At 36.8% G+C, this 21,146-nt stretch overlaps 1 long non-coding RNA gene across 1 annotated transcript in view; it reads left to right on the top strand.

Annotated features, from left to right (window-relative positions):
• Nucleotides 1-16,986, top strand: part of LOC130848133 (uncharacterized) — a 28,419-nt gene extending 11,433 nt beyond the window's left edge. The window contains exons 3-4 of the long non-coding RNA XR_009052538.1: nt 5,938-6,087; nt 13,463-16,986. This is a non-coding gene — a long non-coding RNA (uncharacterized LOC130848133). The remainder of the gene's footprint in view (nt 1-5,937; nt 6,088-13,462) is intronic.
• The last annotated feature ends 4,160 nt before the right edge of the window (nt 16,987-21,146 follow it).

A 21,146-nucleotide genomic window follows, 5' to 3' on the forward strand; every position in this document is an offset into this window, starting at 1 on the left:
TCTTCTCAGTTTGCTGACTTTCTGAATAGAGTCGTATTCCTTGCCTCAACACCTCGTCTCTGATGCGTTGGCCTGTCGTGCGGCGAGCAGAATGTGCGGCGAGCAGAATGAGCTTGGACTCGGTAACAAGTTCTGTTGATTGTTTTTTATTGTGACACTGTATGTGATTAATAACAGCCTTTGAGGAAAATTTGTGAAAGATCTTGAAATGGGCAAATTAAAAAAAAAAAAGATTTAGATTTCCAGGTGTCCTTTTAATGGAATACGAGGTGTTGTCTTATAAGCCCACCTTTCAGGGTTTATCTCATTCTATGCCTTTCGCTGTCTTTGAGCTATTTTACAACTCTGTAAGTTGCAAATAATTGATAGTGATGCCAACAATTTTTGTTCACACAAATGCAACTTTATCAAAGTGAATGTGCAATTATTTCCACCATATGGAAGAGGCCAGTTTTGCCTCTATTGGCAAATTTATTTAAGTGCTCCTATTTGCCTGTATATGTATCTGTTCTTTGAAGTCTCCTTTGAACTGGTTTTTACATCTTACTGGTTCCCTCATTAACAGAGTTAAAATATTTGACACATATCCAATTTATATTTGTATGAAAATTGCAATATTATTTATCTTAAAAAAGTTAAATCCTTTACCATAAGAGATATTCATACCTTAAGGGCAATGGAGAAAATAGATCAAATGCAAGTTTGTAATTATGAAAGATAGTATTTTGTATACAAAATGAGTATTAAAACTATGCACTGGAGCTGATAACTTTAAATATAGCATGTTCAAGTGTGGTAGTTCTGATAGTTCTAAGTCAGGGAACAATTTGGCACCTTTACCTCTTCCTTTTTTTCTCAGTGGTTATCCTTGGGAACTCTTTGCAATATCATTGGTGTAGGGGAGGAAATTAAATTGACAAAAGATAGATTAACAGGAGAAAAGGTTTATTCTGCATGCGCATGTGGGTTTCTCAGGATAAAAAAGTAAAAACCAAAAGAAATGGTTAGGCAAGCAGAAACAGACTTACAGACTAAGAAAACAAACATGATTGCCAAAGGGGAAAAGTGGGGGGAGGGATAAATTAGGAGTTTGAGATTAACATGTACACACTACTACATACAAAATAGATAACCAGCAAGGACCTCCTGTGTAACACAGGGAACTCTACTCAATATTCTGTAATAACGTAATGGGAAAGAATTTTAAAAAGAATAAACATATGTATATGTATAACTGAATCACTTTGCTGTACACCTGAAACTAACACAACATTGTAATTCAATTATACGTCAATATGAAATAAAAATTTTAAAAAAAGAAGAAATGGTTAGGCTTGGAAGGTTATACATCATTTTAACAAAGGCTATTAAGTTCTGGAGGACCTGTCAGCATAAAGTAAGGGGTTTGGGCTTCTAGGGGTGGCAAATTGTGGGAAGGTAAATACACTGGAAAACAACTACGGGAAGTTAAGGGTTAGTGTAGTAAGCTTTGTTCATGCAGACTCATCTCTGTTCCAACTTTTTGCCTCCTGTGACAAGGATTGTTTTCCTCCTCCTGGTACTGTAGAGGGGAGAGAGCCCACCTTCACAAAAGGAATTTAATGCCTTGCTTTAAGTCACAAAGGTGGAGGGTAGAGAGTTCCTGCTATGTCCATTTCTTAATTGCCATCATCTCAAAATAATCCTTATGCTAAAGTGACATGTTTTGGGGGTGGCATATTCTCATCCCCTTCACTGACATCAATTCAGTTGGTTTATTTATACCTGCTCCCAGATGTTGGTACAATATGTGCATCATTTCTCCTGATATTATCAATGAAGATCCCCTTTAAAACTTTCAGAGCCAGGTCTGCATTTCTGCATGGCTGATCTGCCTTCCTTTATTTTCTCATCACATCTAGTTCCCAAGATTTCTTGCCATTAGAAATCCATGAAAGAGAATCTAGAGTGGATTGGAACTGTTGCTTCAGCCAAAATAATTAAAGTTATAACCAGTTCAATCTCCAGAGGATTTGGAGAATGATATAAGAACCAACCCTATTTCATTTTTGGCATGTATATAGCAGTTCTAACATGTATGTGCTTCATTACTCTATTCACACACTAATATGGAGTGACCTATGGTCTAGTAAATGAAAAAAAGCAAAGTGCAGAACAAGGTATACAATATACTACCTTGTGTGTAAAAAGGGAGGGAGATCAGAATCTGTATTAGAATTTGCTTGTATAGAAAATATGGGAACAAAATTGGGTATTTTGGAGGCAAGGATAGAAAGGAGATTCTTAGACTATATGCCGGTTTATGCTTTCTGGTTTTTGAAACTTGTGACTGTATTATTTTTTTTAAATAACCATTTTTCAATAAAACTAAAAAAAAATTTAATTATAATGTAGCTTATTAGGTTTTTCTTAAGTCCCAGTTTCAACATGTTAAAAAATAAAATAAATATTGAAATAAAATGTAAACAGTAAGATTTGAGAGTGCATATATTTGCATGTGCTCTACGTGCCAGAACGATTCATCAGAACAAGGTTTGTGCTCCAAACAGATGACCCCTGGCACACTGAGGGCATACTCACTACTGAGCGGTAACAATATTATGTATAGCCTTTAATTTGCAGGCAAAACAGGTTTAAAGAATGAGAGAACTGACATATACACACTACTATATATAAAATAGATAACTAATAATGACTCACTGTATAGCACCGGGAACTCTGTTCAATGTTGTGAGGCAGCCTGTATGGGAGGGGAGTCTGGGGGAGAATGGATACGTGTATATATACAGCTGAGTCGCTTTGCTGCGCACCTGAAACTCTCACGACATTGCTAATTGGCTATACTCCAATATAACTTAAAAAGTTTAAAAATAAATAAATAAATAAAATAGATAATAAGGACCTACTGTATAGCACAGGGAACTCTACTCAATACTCTATAATGGCCTATATGGGAAAAGAATTTAAAAAAAGAATGGCTATATGTATATGTATAACTGATTCACTTTGCTGTACAGCAGAAACTAACACAACATTGTAAATCAACTATACTCCAATAATTTTCTTTTAAAAATTAATTAGAAAAAAGAATGATTTACAGATTCAATGCAATCCCCATCAAATTACCAATGGCATTTTTCACAGAACTAGAGCAAGAAATCTTACGATTTGTATGGAAACACAAAAGACCCCGAATAGCCAAAGCAATCTTGAGAAGGAAAAATGGAGTTGGTGGAATCAGGCTTCCTGACTTCAAACTATACTACGAGGCCATAGTGATCAAGACAGTATGGTACTGGCACAAAAATAGAAAGGACGATCAATGGAATAGAATAGAGAACTCAGAAGTAAGCCCAAACACATATGGGCACCTTATCTTTGACAAAGGAGGCACGAGTATACAATGGAAAAAAGACAGCCTCTTCAATAAGTGGTGCTGGGAAAATTGGACAGCAACATGTAAAAGAATGAAATGAGAACACTTCCTAACACCATACACAAAAAGAAACTCCAAATGGATTAAAGACCTACATGTAAGGCCAGACACTATAAAACTCCTAGAGGAAAACATAGGCAGAACACTCTATGACATCCATCAAAGCAAGATCCTTTTGGACCCACCTCCTAGAATCATGGAAATAAAATCAAGAATAAACAAATGGGACCTCATGAAACTTAAAAGCTTTTGCACAGTGAAAGAAACCATCAACAAGACTAGAAGGCAACCCTCAGAATGGGAAAAAATAATTGCCTATGAAACAACGGACAAAGGATTAACCTCCAAAATATACAAGCAGCTCATGCAACTTAATACCAAAAAAGCAAATAACCCAATCCACAAATGGGAAGAAGACCTAAATAGACATTTCTCCAAAGAAGACATACAGATGGCCAACAAACACATGAAAAGATGCTCAACATCACTAATCTTCAGAGAAATGCAAGTCAAAGCCACAATGAGGTATCACCTCACACCAGTCAGAATGGCCATCATCACAAAATCTGGAAACCACAAATGTTGGAGAGGGTGTGGAGAAAAGGGAACTCTCCTGCACTGTTGGTGGGACTGTAAGTTGGTACAGCCACTGTGGAAAACAATTTGGAGGTTCCTTAAAAAACTACAAATAGAACTACCATATGATCCAATAATCCCACTCCTGGGCATATACCCAAAGAAAACCATAATCCCAAAAGAAACATGTACCATAATGTTTATTGCAGCACTATTTACAATAGCCAGGACATGGAAGCAACCGAAATGCCCATCCACAAATGAATGGATACAGAAGATGTGGCATATATATACAATGGAATATTACTCAGCTCTAAAAAGGGATGAGATGGAGCTATATGTAATGAGGTGGATAGAACTACAATCTGTCATACAGAGTGAAGTAAGTCAGAAAGAGGACAAATACTGTATGCTAACTCACATATACGGAATCTAAAAATGGTACTGATGAACTCAGTGACAAGAACAAGGATGCAGATACAGAGAATGAACTGGAGAACTCGAGGTATGGGAGGGGGCGGGGGGTGAAGGGGAAACTGAGACGAAGCGAGAGAGTAGCACAGACATATATATACTACCACTGTAAAATAGATAGTCAGTGGGAAGCTGTTGTATAACAAAGGGAGTCCAACTCGAGGATGGAAGATGCCTTAGAGGACTGGGGCGGGGAGGGTGGGGGGGACTCGAGGGGGGGGAGTCAAGGAAGGGAGGGAATACGGGGATATGTGTATAAAAACAGATGATTGAACCTGGTGTACCCCCCCACCAAAAAAAAAAAAAAAAAAGAATGAGAGAATTTGTATTAGAGAGGGGAAAAAAAAGAAAAATTGCAAACATAAGACTAACCCCTAACATTCTTCTTCCCTGCTCCCACATTCTAAATCTCCAAAAGAGAGACCTCAGTTTCCAGAGTCCTCAAGCATTTTCGTTACAATTGGAGCTACAATTAAACTATATTTTAAGATGTGTGGGAGCTTATCAAGTCTTTGGTCTGCACTGGACGTGCATGGGTCAAATTATTTACACAGGGATACATAAAAAGTCTTACAAGAAAAGATACCCCCTACTTTGTAATATTACTGACATCTTCGAGTCACACAGGGCTGGTTAGCACCTGTAAAGAAAAGGCCCAAAGCGTGGAGCTTCTGCTTACTCTTGGGCCCCTCCCCACCCCCACATTCATCCAAATAAAAGCAACACAAACAGAAAAGAAATATCGGAAAGGCTGGCAAATTCTGTATTTTTCCTACGATGACCACTCGAATGCCATGCTAAAAATAAAAAAGGTCTCAAAACTTTTTCTTTACTATATCTTGAGAGGGGAGTGCCCTGTTTTGTGAATGCCTTCAGCATGGGCTTGTCTGTCTGCTGGATGATTCAGGAATAGATCTGCTCTACGTTGTTACAATCAAAAGAGAGTTTCATAGATGTTAAAAGCAGATACGCTTGAATCCTAGCTCCACTATTTACTCACTACATAACCTTGCGCCAGTCAGTTGGCTTTTTTGAACCTCAAGTTCCTCATCTTTTGAAACGTTCAAAATAATACCCACCTCTCAGGCGTCTGTGGGAAGTACGAACAGTTAACACCTGTGCTTGCTGTACACCAAGCCCCGCTCTGAGTACTTTACGTGTAACAAGTCATTTAATCATCAAAATGACTTTAGGAGTTATGTACTCATGTCAAACCTCAGTGGGCTTAGGGACATTGAATAATTTCCCAAAGTCACACAGCCAGCAAGTGGCTGAGCCAGGATTTATACCAAGGCAGTCTAGATCCAGAATTTATGCTCTTAAACCACCACAGAATACTGATAGTGCTTCTGATGTTAAAGTATCACTTATCACAGAGCTTTGATGTGCTGACCGAGACTAAAGTAATAGTAGGTTATATAAGAGAATCTCTTTTCTTTCTCAACCAACAGTCTGTGTATCAGCATTCAAGTCAAGGACCTATGCTCCTTCTGTATCTGTGTTCTTCTACTTTGATGGAATTGGCTTCATCCATGTGGTCCAGGATGACTCATCATTATACACATATTCTACTCCGTCAGAGGGCTGAAGGGGATAGGCAGGTATGTATCTTCCCTGTAATAGCATCCCTCTGAAGTTGCATATCTCACCTTAGCAAACTTTCTATTGCCTAGTATATGGTCATACAGCCACATCCAACTGCAAAAGAGGCTACAAATGTAGCTTTTAGTCTGAGAGGGAGCGGGTGGGGGAGAGAGGGAGAAAGTAAAAGTAAATGAAGCAAATCGTTTAAAACAGAGAATCTGGGTAAAGTGTACACGGATGTTATCTACATTATTTATGCAATTTTTCTTTAAGTTCATTTTTAAAGTAACACGTTTTAAAAAGTATTTATGATGGGGAAAAAAAGCAATATCTACTACTTAGAACTTAAATTCCAGGCTGTATGCTAAGTACTATGGCAAAAACTGCAGCTTTTCGAATATCTATTCTTTTTTTCTGAAAGTAATATAACCCTGATCTGAACGGGGGTGTTGGGGGGGAGTTGGTGAGTGGGGGCAAATCCTGCTACCTGTTTTTTAAATGAAGTTTATTGGAATACAGCCATTTCTTTATATGTATATATATATTTATGGCTACTTTTGTGCTACAATGACAGTTAAGTAATCTGGTCCACAAGGAAGAAAATATTTGCTGTCAGGTCCTTTACAGAAACCGTTTGCTGACTCCTGCTCTAAACCAGTTGACCTCAAACTTTAATGAGAATTAAAAACACACATGGGTATACATACACACACATATCTTTTCTGAGCCATTTATATCATATTCCTTTACCCCTTAATATTCGAGTGTATTTCCCAAGAACATTTCTTGCATACCAATAGTACAGTAATCAAATGCAGGAAATTTAAAATAAATACAATACTTTTTCCAATCGACAGTCTACATTCTGATTTTTGTCAGTTGTCCCAATAATGTCCTTCACAGCATTTTCCCCCCTTCCAATACAGGATCTGGTTCAGAATCACATCACTTTTTAATCTTTTTTGTGAGTTGTTTTTCATGTCTTTCCCGCATTTTCAATAGGATTTTATTTTTTTGAAGGGTTAAAGATTCCTTATAGAGATATTAGCCCTTTATTTCTGATATACACGGCAAAAATTTTCTTACAATTTACCATTTGACTTTTGACTCTGCTTATGCTATATTTCTGCCCATGCAACCATGCAAAAGTGTTTCTTTTTTTTTTTTTTTTTTTAATGTAGTGACGCATATTTTTGCATCTGGATTTTTAGTCATAGTTAGAACCTTTTTCCTACACTGAAGTTAAAGTTGCAATTCACCGATGTTTTCTTCCAGTACCTGTATAATTTCATTTTTTACATTTTGATCTCTGATTCATTTGGAGTTTGTTTTTAGGTGAAGTGTGAGGAATGAATCTAATTTCATCTTTTTCCAAATGGCTATCCAGTTGTTTGAATAGCACTTATTAAAAAAAAAAAAATCCATCTTTGCCCAAGGGATTTGAGATACCATAGTTATCATATATGAGATTTCCACATGTAGTTGGGTCTATTTCTGGACTTTTCATTCTATTTCATTGGTCTGTTTGATTATGTATGTGCCAGTATCACATGGTTTTAATCATAAAAGCCTTGCAGTGCATTTCAATAGCAGGCATGAGAGTTCGCCCTTGTAGCTCTTTACTTTGCTGTGTTTTCCTAAATAGTCTAGAATGTTTATTTTTCCATATGAACTTTATTTCAAGTCAACTTGTCTAGCTCCAGAAAAAAAGTGTTGGTGTTTTATTGGGATAAAATTAAAGTTCCAGATGAGGTACAAAACTGATATTTTGAGAATGGAATAAGGGCCTTTTTTCCATTTGTTTTAATCTTCTTTTGTGTCTCTCAGGAGTGTTTTATGGCTTTCTTTGTATGGGTATTCAACATTTTTGTAAAGTCTATTCTAAATATTTTATCTTTTTTGGGTGCCTCTGTAAATAGGCAATAAGAATATGAGGTTTAAGAGATTTAAATGTTACATGTTCATTTTAAATCCTGCTACCTTACTGAATTACTTTATTGTTATCTAATTTTTTTCAATTACTTATCTAGGGCAGCACTGTCCAATTGAAATATAATGTAGTCATACGTATAATTTAAAATTTTCCAGTAGCTAAGTTAAAAATTGTTAAAAGAAACAGGTGAAATAAATGTTAACAGTATATTGTATTTGACTCAAGATATCAAAAGTATTATTTCCACATGTAATCAATGGTAAAAATAAAAAAATTTTTAAATTTTTATATAGGGTCTTCAAAATCCAGTGTGTATTTTATTTATTTACAGAATATTTCAATTTGGAGCTTAAACTTTTATCAGAAATATTTTGTGCTTTAGATTTCATAAATTTTACAGTTGGAAGAGTTTATTCACATATCCAAATTATTCCAAACATACTTAAAAGATTTTTTGTCACTGAAATGAGTACCAAAAAAATCATTTTCTTTTAATATTTGTGTCCACACAAATATTAAAAGGACATTAATATTTGCAATATTATACATGTTTATATTTAAATATAAATAATAATTATTATTATATAATAAATATATAATTTATATTTAACAATAATTAGATATAAATTAAATAATATAATAATATTTATAATAATAAAAGGAGATTATGTGGCCCTATCCTCAGGGGTGACCTTGATAACGCACCCTGCTGTCGCCCTCCCTCCTTCCACCACTCATCCCCTGCTGTGCTTTACTCTGGCTCCCTGGGATCAGCTCCTCCAAAGACAGCTTGCACCTAAGTCTTTATATCAGGTTCTTTTTTCAAAGGAAATTCAAGAAAAGACAGAGATCTACCACATTTGGAGCATGGGCATGTGTAAAAGGTGGAATGCTTGTAGAAAAACAAATTAGAACTATCTGGCAAGTCCTTAAAAATTAATCTGGATTTTGATTGAAATCTGAGACCTAGAAATACAGATCTAAATGTATTCATTATTAAATTAAGTGAGGAGAGAGGCAATGTTAAAATCTGTAGTCTGTACTGTGGCTGTGTAAGAGAATATTCTTATCTTTAGGCATATACAACTTATTCTTAAAAGTTCAGGAAAATATGTATGTGCATATATATGTATCTCCTTATATACATATATGTATACATATATGAAAGAGAGAATTTGGGTAAAGAGCATATGGGTGTTACTTGTACTATTCATAGAACTTTTCTGCAATAAAATTATTTCCAAATAAAAAGTTCTTAAAAAAACTATTAGAGTCTCTTTTCAAAAACAGCAAACTTCAGTCATACAGCTTCAGAGTCAGCAGACTTTTATCTTTTTACCACCTACCTATAAAAAAATTTCCTGAAATGCTGACAAGCTAATATTGTCAAAGTGTCCACATTTGGGTTCACTAAGAAAAAAGAGGAAACATTCACTCGGAAGTGATCATAAACAGTCATACTTTCCCCCACTTGAAAACAAAAGGTAATGTTGGCTAATGCCTTTAAAAACTTGGCCGGCCCTTCCCTTACTGTGATGACCCGGTTTGCAGAGGCGCTGAGAAATTCATTAGAAAATGGTAAAACAGCTGAGATGTTGGATTCAAAGGTCATGTGCTGATGTAATTTCTTCCCTGGATTTCTTGGAAACTTTGCTCAGGAAATCTCTTGCTGAGTTAGTAAGTAAAGACAATACAGATAGGATGGGGAGAAGGTCTGTTAATGAAGCAATGGTACACTTGCCAGCAACTTGAGCAAATGCCTGTGAGGCAGCTCTAACTCTTCAAGGCTGAAGAACTTTTACAACAGATAGTACACAATTGCTTCCCTTGCCAGAGTTCTACTATTGGGGCAGCTCACAACTGCCATCTGTTCTAACTGCTCATCTGCCGTTTCCCTCAGTCTCTTGACCTGCCAAGTCACCATCCGGTCTATGCTTAAATATGTTCATTACGCCTGAAACAGCACTATTAGTCTGTCTCCTTGTATAAACAATGATGTTCATGGCATTATTTTTAATAGTAATTAAAAAATTAGGACAACCTTAACGTCAGTCAGTAGAAAAACTCATAATTCATTGAAATTCTGAGTATTATTAAAAAGGATACGTTGGATTTATATACACTTTTTTGGAAGAAAAAACATTTATAATATATCAGTAAGCAAAAAAATAGAGATTGTAAAATAGTTTACATAATATCATTCTGATTTTTTTACAAAAAGCTGTAAAATTTATCTCCATCTGCCCCAAAAAACAGTCTGGAAAAATATTTTCCAAGCAATCCCAAACCATTAACAGTGGTTTCCTGTAGGGAGGATGGTGGAAAAAAACTTATTCCTACTTCTTGTGTTTCATAGTGGAGAGAGTTTCCCATACCCTTCTGACCTCTTGACCCTTATATCTATTCCACTCCTTGGAGGTTGGCAGGCAATTTGTTGGGATACGCTACGGGGTGAAGAAGTAGATTGACAGGTTTGAAGAAGAAGTGAGCAGGTGTAACTCAGTTGCACTGTCTCTTTCCCTCTGGAATCCAACTCTAGCAGAAACCACCCTTCTGCTCTTTCATTCCATGCTGTAAGTTACAGGGATGGACCCTCTTAGGAGAGGAGGCTGTGGTTGTAATGACTCACTGACTGTGGCAGATAAATGCTATCCTGGGGTTTGGTATTAGCAAGCCCACTGCTGCCTTCCATCTAGACTGTAGATTATGCAGTAGGTCTAGCAGCAACAAAGGTGACATTTTGCAGGACTTCCCTGGTGGTCCAGTGGTTAAGAATCCGCCTTCCAATACAGGGGACGTGCGTTCGACCCCTGGTCTGGGAATTGAGGTCCCACATGCCACAGGGCAACTAAGTCTGCACACTGCAACTACAGAACCCACAGGCCCTGGAGCCCACATGCCACAACTAGAGCGAGCCTGTGTGCTGCAGCTACTGAGCCAGAGCACCACAAATAGAGAAAAGCCCGCGTGCCACAACTAAGACCTGACGCAGCCAAAAATAAATAAATATATTTTTTTAAAAAGCTGACATTTTGCTATCTGCCCAATTCCTTATTTCTCATTGGTTCTGAACTTAGATGAGTAATAAGTATCATTCATTGGAAGCCCTCAAACGTGAAAACAAAATTTTATTTTTTTATGCTTATATATTAGAATTTTTTGTAATGATGAACATGTATTATATATAGAGCTATAGATATCTCTAGATATCGAGGAATAAGGTCATAAAGTCTATATTCTCAGTTTTTACCTAATATCAGTATTATGATTTCCTCTCAGATTTGTACTGTTCCTATTTCAGTTGCTTAAAGCAACCACATTGCCTTCTAAGCTTAGGAGGGGTGCTTTTCCTTGATCTACTGCTCTCTAGTCTCCTGGTCATTGGACACTAATTCTCTTGCTCCGCACATACTTTCCCTATGATATAAACCAACCAATTTGGCTTCTCTCAAGAAGGTCATTGCCTCTCTATTCCATTAAGTCATTCCTATTCAGACTAGGGGAAAAGCTCTTCCTATTTTTCTAGACCCCCCAGAATACATTTGCTCTGGTGACAGACTAAGAATGGTCTCCCAAGCATTTATGGAATGTTTCCTTCATTTTCCCTGTCAAGAACTTCAAATACATAAAATACTGTGTCCTCTCAAATCCTTATTTTCCCAGGCGAAACATTCCCACTTTTTTCGGCGATACATCACATGATGTGGTTTTGATTCCCTCTCATGTATTGGCCACTCTCCTCTAAATGGCTCGCAGTTGGTTGATAAACCTCCTAAAAGGTGTGAAAGAATGACACCCACAGTGGTATACAGTTCTCTGGGTACGATCTGACCAGTGCTGAACAGGAAAGGGCCACAACCAACTTGTTACGAGGATAGTACCCTCTTAGCACAGTGGAAAGAGTGTTGATGTCCTCTTCCCATATGTGTAATACTGGTGATCATGTCATAAGATCCATTCATATTGGGTTTACTGTAATATAAAACACATAAATCACATTCACCCATGCTGTTGGCAAAACAGATTCACTCTTCTCAACATATAAACACCTCACGTCACTTCTGCACTAAATTATAAATGCCCCCACGTTTTCTACAGAGATCATCTCTTCACAGCCAAATATCCTGCCTCCTTTATGGTCTATTACCACTTAATCCAGATGATCCTGATCTGAGTACTTTGAAGTTACTCTTATAAATAATGCTAATAAGAAAAGTCCAATAGTCTCTTTTCAGGTCCAGTCCTGCCAGGTCTGGAAAGTTGACACTGATCGCCATTCCCTCGTTCTTGGGCTCCAGACACTTCTGCCTTCCAACTCCCATAGCACTTTCAAGCTTCCCTTCCCATTTTAAACAGTTTCTCTTCAGGCTGTCCCACCCAAATTTCTCTTATTATCTTGCTTAAAACACTTTAATGTCTCCTTGTAGCAGTGGTTCACGAGCCGTTTATGTATTGGAACCATCTGGGGAGCTTTTAAACATAGCTGAGCCTCGGCCGCATCCCAGACAAGTTGAATCAGAATTAATATAGAGATGCCTGGATTGAAAAACCACCAGAGATGGCCCCCACTTTTTTGTCCAGCCTCACCTCTCATCCCTTACCTAACGACCTAACCATATTATATAGATTTCTTCAACACAGGCTGTTTTCTCTTCCTAGGTTGTACACTGTCAGTTTAAGCATCACCTCCTCTGTGAAGCCTTCCCTAGGTCTGCATCTCCAATTACACCTTATTGTTTCCTTACTATTTAATTCCTTTGATTTGATAGTGAGATGGGGTTTAGGTTGACTCAAGTTGGTAAAGCTGTAGGTATGCCCAAATCAAGGGGCCAAGAGTGGGGAGGGTTAGAAGGTAGGGTGTGCAGAAGGGATGGTACTCATATCCCTTTCAAAACCTTCACAGCCATGTAAACAGACACACAGACACAGACACACATACACAGTGAACAAAAGTGGGCTCCTCTTCAAAGACCTCAGATTGCAAAGAAGTGGAAAGAAAGCATTTGGGGAAGAGATAAAGGTTGTAGGAGGATTGTTTTATAATTAAAGGATCAAAAGAAAGAAGGATGTAGTAGGCTGCGGATAACAGTGAGAGAGAAGAGTTTGTTTTTTGGCAAAGGGCCTAGGGTGACTGGAATGAGAAGTTTGAGGCAGACATGGGGGAGTTGTGGGATTTACATAGCTGGTGGGGTAAGAGGTGTGTGGTCTGGGCAGCTGTCCGCCGCTTCTCAGAACCAGTTTTTGATTCTGAACAAGGAATGATGTAAAGGTCATTGGTCTGTTGTTTGTGGTCAGACTTCTTTCTAATTTTGAATACTTCTTGTTCTGATTGTTTCAAAAGCTGCTGCCTTGTGATCTCCCTCTTAAACTGTCTTAGTATCTTGAAATAGAGAATAATATTGATTGCCTACCCAACACCACTCCCCATTGACTCCTTTAATAACTTCTTTCCCATACAGCTATGTGCTTTCAAGAAACGTGATTCCATTCCCACCTCCTTATCATGATTGGTCTAAAGCTTAGAGCAATCTGTGCACAGCCTTTCCCAGGCAACTGTAATTGGTTTGGGATGTATACTTAACCCAAAATCTGATTGGTTAGGGGATAGGGTTTCTTTTCTTCTGGACACATAGGAGAACATTTGTAGCCCAATGACCATGGACAGCCATCTTCCAGCAAAGAGAAAAACAAAGGGATATAGCTACTCCTGAAGACGGCAAAGCAGAAGGATGCAAAGAATCTAAACATTCGATGATATCATTGAGCCACATCAGCCAAACTTGGATCCTGCCCTACCTCTGGACTCTTTGTTGTATGAGAAAGGAAATGTTATCAATTAAGCCATTTCTGGTCATGATTTCTATTATTGTAGCCAAAAGCATCTTAACCTTCATCTGGATGTAATTTTAAAAGATTAAATGCCTTAAAGTCACGTAAACTAAATGGTTATCTCCTCAAAATTTCCTCAGCCTTGTTGAATCTTGGCCTTAGTTCCCTCTTTCCAATATTTGTTCTAGAACTCTGCATTCAAATATCACTGAGATGCACATACTGGTGCTACCACTCAGCTCACAGACCTTCCAGGAGAGCGAGGGAGAATTAATATGAGAAATCCTCCTCCTTCCCAAGGCTTGGAAGGGAGTCAGATTGATTTTAACTTATCCAGTATAGCAAGCAAGTTGTTAGGGCTTTTTTAAAATTATTGTTCTAAAGCAACATATGTGTCTGAAATAGCTCTAGATGCAATTCCCAAGTGATAGGACTGTATGATTTGAAAGAGGAAGAAAAGTTAAGTTGTCATCTGGTGTGTGAATATTTTATTGTCATTGGAAAAAAGTTATAAGTCCATTCATCACATTTGGTTCGCTATTCTATATCCTTTTCTTATTCTTCAGAAGAAAATAGAATAGTTTTTGGAGCTACAACAGAGGCACATCTGTTAGTTCCCGAAAGTTTTATAAAACAGCAGCAGGAAAGAATCATTTCTAAATTATCTCACAACTGACAGAAAGTTATCATTCATTTCTCTTCAAGAAGGTGGTTTTTCAGATATAGAAATTCAAAGGCTTTTTAAAAAATGGTAATACAGAAGAGACAAATTGACACTTTGCTGATGATTTTTTGTCTTTCCTGTCACTGTTGACAACATAAGTCACTGTTAAGGTGGTTTCCAAAAACACCTAAAGAACAACTGTGAAAATTACAAACTAATCAGACGACTTAAAACGTAGGAAAGAGAAAGTTTAAGTGATCCTTCTAGTTGGGGAATATGGACCAAAGGTAGAATATTTCACAGTCAGATTTAGTGTACAAACTATCAAGGAAACATATATTTTGAATTATTTGCATGTCTGCATTAAAAGTTTAAAATATCTTAAAGCCTTTAAGCTGAAATGATAAAGATACATTAGGAAACTATGGCTTGTGGAAACGCTACTTCTCCCTCTTCACAGCAAGAAGACTCTGCAATAAGATTAGGCTGTCCCCATCTCCCTGTAAATTAAACTCCCCCTAATCACTCTCTATCCAATTAACTTTTTATTTTCTTTAGAGCACTTATCATTCTCTGCAATGTTCTTATCTGCCTGTTGTCTAATTCCACTAGAATGTAAACTCCACAAAAGCAGCAACCTCATCTAGTGTATTTGCTCCTGTGCTCCCAGCAAGGCATTTAGAACATCTAATGCTTTTTAGGGGCTCGGTGAATATTTGTTGCATATGTAAATGGACGAATAAATAAATCTCGGTGAAAATATGTTTCAATTTTCAGGGGAAAAGAAAAGACTCTGTACACTATATTCTAATTAATTCAATTAATTAGGAAAATTTTCCCCAAGAAGTATTAATAACGTGACACTGCTAACAGATAGGCATGGACATTTAGAGGCTGGTTATTCAAAAAGAGTGCTAAATGTGCACACGTTCCTTTTTAATACAAAAATATTCATGGCATGATTCGGATTATTTGAAACCTTTCTAAACTTAAATTTAAATCTTCCCAAGTTGAAAGGCGTTTTCTTACTAAAAAGGACAAATGCCATCTAGAAAATACTTGCGATCATAGATTTTTGACCCAGCCTGAGACCCGGGGCAGTAATCACCAAAAGCAATTCTTCTAATTGCCCTAACTACCTAACTGCTCTCTCACATGTAGCCCAAATCTGAAGATTCTGTAGCCCAAATCTCTTGCTAAACACAGACTATATTAGTTTGTTCAGATTGCTATAACACCATAAGCTGGCTAGCTTACAAACAACAAACATTTATTGCTCACGGTTCTGGAGGCTTGGCAAGAGCCCACTTCCTAGATGGCTGCCCTTCTGCTATAAACTCATAGGGTGGAAAGGGTGAGAGATCTCTCTGTGGCCTCCCTGATGGGATAAAGGTACTGATCCCATTTATGAGGGCTCTGCTCTCTGACATAACCACCTCTCAAAGACTCCCATCTCCTAATACCATCACCCTGGTGGTGAGGATTTCAACGTATGCATTTTGGGGAAACACAAACATTCAGACTATAGCACAAATAGACAAAAATAGCAGAGCTAAGAATTGAAATTTCAGGTGTCTAACTCGAAAGCCTGTTTTTTTTCTATCTATGATGTTTTCCAGTGATCAGAGATTTGATGACATGTCAGACATGAAAATGAGAGAGAGAGAAAGAAAAGTTTAGAATCTTTCGGGAAAAAGAAACCCGGCATTTACAAAGTACCTGTTTCTCATGATCTTAAAATTTTTGTGGTTAATCAAAAAGTGAAGGTCCCATTAATAACGAACTAGATGCGACCAGACAGAAGTCAGTATCAGACAATACATACAAACAGCATGCCTGACATTCCATCCAGGGAGGACCATTTCCAACATCATCACCATCAGACAGTTCTTACTGAAGAAGCTACTGGGTGACAAAGAGGTGTTGTAGTAAGGCATTAACCCAAGGATTTGAAACGGTAAATTTCACACTCAAAAGATCTCGTTTCTTGAGTTAACCACAATTAACTGGAAAGCTCAAATGTGATGACACTATGTTAATGTGAAACAATTAAGAATGGATCTTTGTCGAGGAAACCTCCTTCTCCCCATTTCCACGCATTGGAAGCCAAATGCGCGGTTAGTATGTATTTGTTCAAAGCGTATAAAGTGGCAAAAACGCTGAAGAAGTAACTGCATATATTGAAATTAAATGGCAAATACTTGCTCTTTCACCTTGAACATTTACAGTAATATTTTGTTTCCTTTGTGAGAGTCTTACTGCATGTAATATAAATGAAAATAAAAATGTCTTGAAATACAAGAGAATCTCATAAGGTCATATGTAACATTTGTGAAAAGCTTTGAAATGTGGTCTTTAAAAAAATGTAAGTTTTAAAACATTGTACCTATCAACATTTATTTCAAATCTATTCCAACACAGACCAACAGCTGGTATAATTACAGCTTCATTTTTCTCAATGCAGATGAAAAAAAAGAAAAAAAAAAAGAAGAGCTTCAGTTAAAACAAGCCACACAGCCCAAATTTGAGATTCTTGGCATAATTTTTGGCAAGTTCTACTATAAAGTCTAAAAGTTTCGTTTGGCCTTCTAGCAGGACTGGGAGTATAGAAAACTTTGCATTTATGCACAATATTCTTGGTTACCTTTAGGCCCAAAGCTAAGATTACCGCTTTCCTAATGAATATTAATTCTTCCCATAAAGCAATCTGCTTTACCACCTGTTGTTGAAAATATTCCATTTTCTTTCACAGTTGCTAGAAGATTCCTTTGCTTACATTTTGATTTCACACAGCTTCTGTGAGCCTTCCATTAGAAAGAAATCAATTCTGTAGCGAGATTAATGGAAAATGTTTGTTTATATTCTAAACAATCTGATCAGGAGTGGTTGAAGGGAGAGCTAAGTGACTCAAAAGAGGGAAATAGAATATGAAGTTTCCAAGCTACCACTGCCCGAAAGCCAAATATATTCCAGGGCTGCTCAGTACCTGCAAGACACAAATTGATCTTGGTCGTAGTCGTAGAGAGCAGGAAGGTGCTTTGGGCCCCACACAGTTGCATTTTGTGGACTAGTCTTTTCCTGCAGCATCAGCTGTAAGGCCAGGTAGCAGAAGAGGCTGTAGGACTAAACTCTTTACTGTAACTGACTTGATTCATCTTTTGAGGGAAGCCGGCCCTTTCTTAGATTTCAGCAAACAATTGCTGTGGCACCATCTTTTATAAGCATAACACTCAAGAGAAAATACATATTAAATTTTTAGAGGCTGTTCTTCGGTCTTTAATCTTCATACTTTTCTTTGAAAATCATGCTTTCCTTGAATATAATGGAGTATCATGAGAATTTAAATAATATAAATATTGACAGAAATTCTTATTAGGAAATGAAATGATGTGGCTAAATTTTTAGTTCTGGAGAATTATTTTCTGTTTTAACTGAAAAAAAAATGTGTGCATTTAGGAAAGAGGTATTGAATAGACCCCATCTCAAAATCTGTACCAATTTTTAGGAGACACAGAGAAATTAAAATCCATGACTAAGCCTACATAATTACAAATACCCATTTAATTACATGAATTCAGCCAACAAAGTAAATTTCATAAAAATCAATAAAAGCTTCTTTATTTTTCTTTTTAATCACATAGGTGAGACAAATAGTTGACTAATTGAGGATATTTTAAAATCCTTAATATGGCCTTTTAAATAAATATCTGTTGTTATTTTATTTAATCACAAAAGTAATACATGCTTATTATGGAAATTTTGTAAAACATGAAAAAATCCAAAGTACAAAATAAAATTATCCATAAAGTCATTGTTCAAATATAATCATCATTATGTTCTTATTGTATGTCTTTTGGATTTTTCTGTGCATAAATTTTATGTATGTTTACACAAAATTGGGTTACAATTGTATGCATCATTTTGTCATTTGTTTTCCCCCTCAATATTATACACAATCTTCCTTTATTCTACTGCATTTAATCTCTTATGATTGATATATAAATTGTTGTCAATGTTTTGTTATTATAAATACAGCTGCAATAAATATCTTTGTAAATAAATTTGTATATCTTTTTTCCATTATCTCATTAGGGAATATTAGCACTGGAATTCAAAGATAAACATCTAACCTTTCAGAAACAATGAAATAAATTATACTCTCACAAATAAGGCTTGTTTGATAATAAGGCTTGTTTGCCAATGCCCTAGCTAATGCTGGGTATTATCAACCACCCGTCTTCATATGTATACAGAGCATAATCTAACAAGTGCAGGAGATGAAGAAGTACATATATTTCCTTCTAAACAGTCCAGAGATTTCCCCAGAGTTTCCTTTATGCTCAATTATGAGTCAGAACCAAGTCTTCAAAAGCAGGAGAGAGGGACTAAATTGACAAGAATTTGGGCCACTATGTCCATAACTTCCCTGTTGACTCATTTGTTCCTGCACACTCATGTGCCGTAGCTCTGAGGCTGCCTTTGTTTCAAGTTACTCAGTAAATTACAAAAGTCAGATCAGCAGCAAAAGAAGTGAGTTGCAACACAGTACAGTGGAGGGCTCTTTTATCTCTGCAAGTTCAATGTTTTATTAAAGTATGTTTGTCTATTTATCCATGAGACTTAAAAGCTATGATTTGTTCAGTCTTTCGTAACCCACAATAAAATCAGTATATTTAAAACAAACAAAACCAAATTACTTTCCTAAGAAAATTCCAAAGGAATTACACTATCACAGGCATCAACAATGTTTTCTATAAAGGACCAGATAGTAAATATTTTAGGACTTGCCAGCCATATGGTCTCTGGCACAGTCATTCAACTCTGCCCTTGTAGTATGAAAACAGTAATAGACATGTAAGTAGATGAGTTTGACTGTGTACCAATAAAACTTTATTTACAAAAATAGCTGGCTGGATTGGACCCTCAGGCTGTACCCTCAGGCAGACCCTCAGTCTGCCAACTCTTGCTCCATCTTACTGTTTGATTATAAAGAAAAAATACACCAAGGAATGTTTATAGAATTATCCCTGAAATGAAATCTTTGTTTATATGAAGTGAAATCATTCTTTGCATTAAGATATAATTTTTATTAAACATCTGTTGAGTGAGAGCGATTGCACGAGCCCTTAATGTTCTAAGAAAGGGCCATAGAAAGGACAAGTCAAAGAAAAGGGCTGAAGGTGAAAGGGTCTCCACAGGGTGCCCTTTGCCTCACCCAAATAAAACTCAATACTGAAACTCTTCTAAATTACTTTAGAGCTTATAAAGCTTCATAGATAGGAACAATGATAGACCTCCAAAGCAAAAACAGAGCTCTGCCCAGTGAAAAGGTACAGCTCTACCATGACAGTGAAGAGCAGCTATTAGCATCTTGATCACTGATTATTAGTATTGGCAGGTTTGTTGCACCTTATTGATTATTTTGGTGCTTATTTGGAGATAACTTTCAAACATTAGCTATCACAGCTAGTAAGAGCAAATAGCAAAGGAGTGACAGAATGACTTGAAAATGCTTGCAAGAGGCCTAAGATGGCAAAAGAAATGGTCAAATGTAAAGTCAGAACTAATATACAGTTCTTTTATAAAACAACTTAATATAGCTGTGTCAGATTGTAGTATCACTTTGGCTTTATTAATAAAAGGACTTAAGTATCAAAGGGCTCAAAAGTTCAGAAGAGAGTTTGCATTCTTTTTCCTTTATTACACAAACCTTTCTGCCAAAGAATTTTGTCTTTGTTGCAGATTAATGATGGCCACAAATCCTTTGATACTTTCACTGAGAGCTGGGCTCCATACTCTCTCAGATTCTCTGACGAATAGAGTACAGTGGAAGCCCCCTTTCTCAGTTTTCAGGCCCAGGCCTTAGGAGCCCACCATTTTCATTTTCTGTCTCTTGTAACACTTATGGAGCCCTGAACAGCTGAGTAAGAAGTCCAACTACCCTGCTGGAGAGTAGGAGGTCCAACTACCTTGGGACATAGAGAGGCCCTAAGACCACATGAAGAGAGATAAAGGCCCAGCTGAGCCCTGCCCTGCAGCCATCCCATCAAGGCATCAGCCATGTAGGCAAAGCCATCTTGGACCCTCAGGAGCCATTCAGTTGCCAGTGTGTTGAGCAGAAGAATCACCCAGCTAAACCCTTTCCAAATTCCTGACTCACAAAATTGTGAGATATAATAAACGCTTTGTTTTTTTAATCCACTAAGTTTTGGTGTACTGTGTAATACAGCAATAGGTAACTTGATTAGCATACACAAATGACAAATAGCAAGAGATACTTACCTGCATTCTAGCAATTAATTACTTTGCATTTCTCCCTTTTATTTTCCAGTTTCTTTTAATAAAATGCACATCCCCAGTTTTGCCTCTCTGGATGTCATCATCTGAAAGTTCTATTTCACTACCTAAACAATGACCTTCATTGAGAAATATCTAAGATTGCTTTTGACCCATAATTATCAAGTAAAAAACTACTTTTCAAAAATTTAAAATCTGCCACAGAACCAGTGTGAATTGGCAGACAGATCTTAAAAATAAGCAATGGACCAAACAGTTGAATTTAGTAATTAATTTCATAGCCAAACCCAACTTAATTACCATAGCCGATGATTTCCAATCCTAGTTTTAAAAACATGCCAGGCATCATTAAT

This window comes from Hippopotamus amphibius, chromosome 3 (assembly GCF_030028045.1).
Source record: "Hippopotamus amphibius kiboko isolate mHipAmp2 chromosome 3, mHipAmp2.hap2, whole genome shotgun sequence".
NCBI classification, from domain to species: domain Eukaryota; kingdom Metazoa; phylum Chordata; class Mammalia; order Artiodactyla; family Hippopotamidae; genus Hippopotamus; species Hippopotamus amphibius.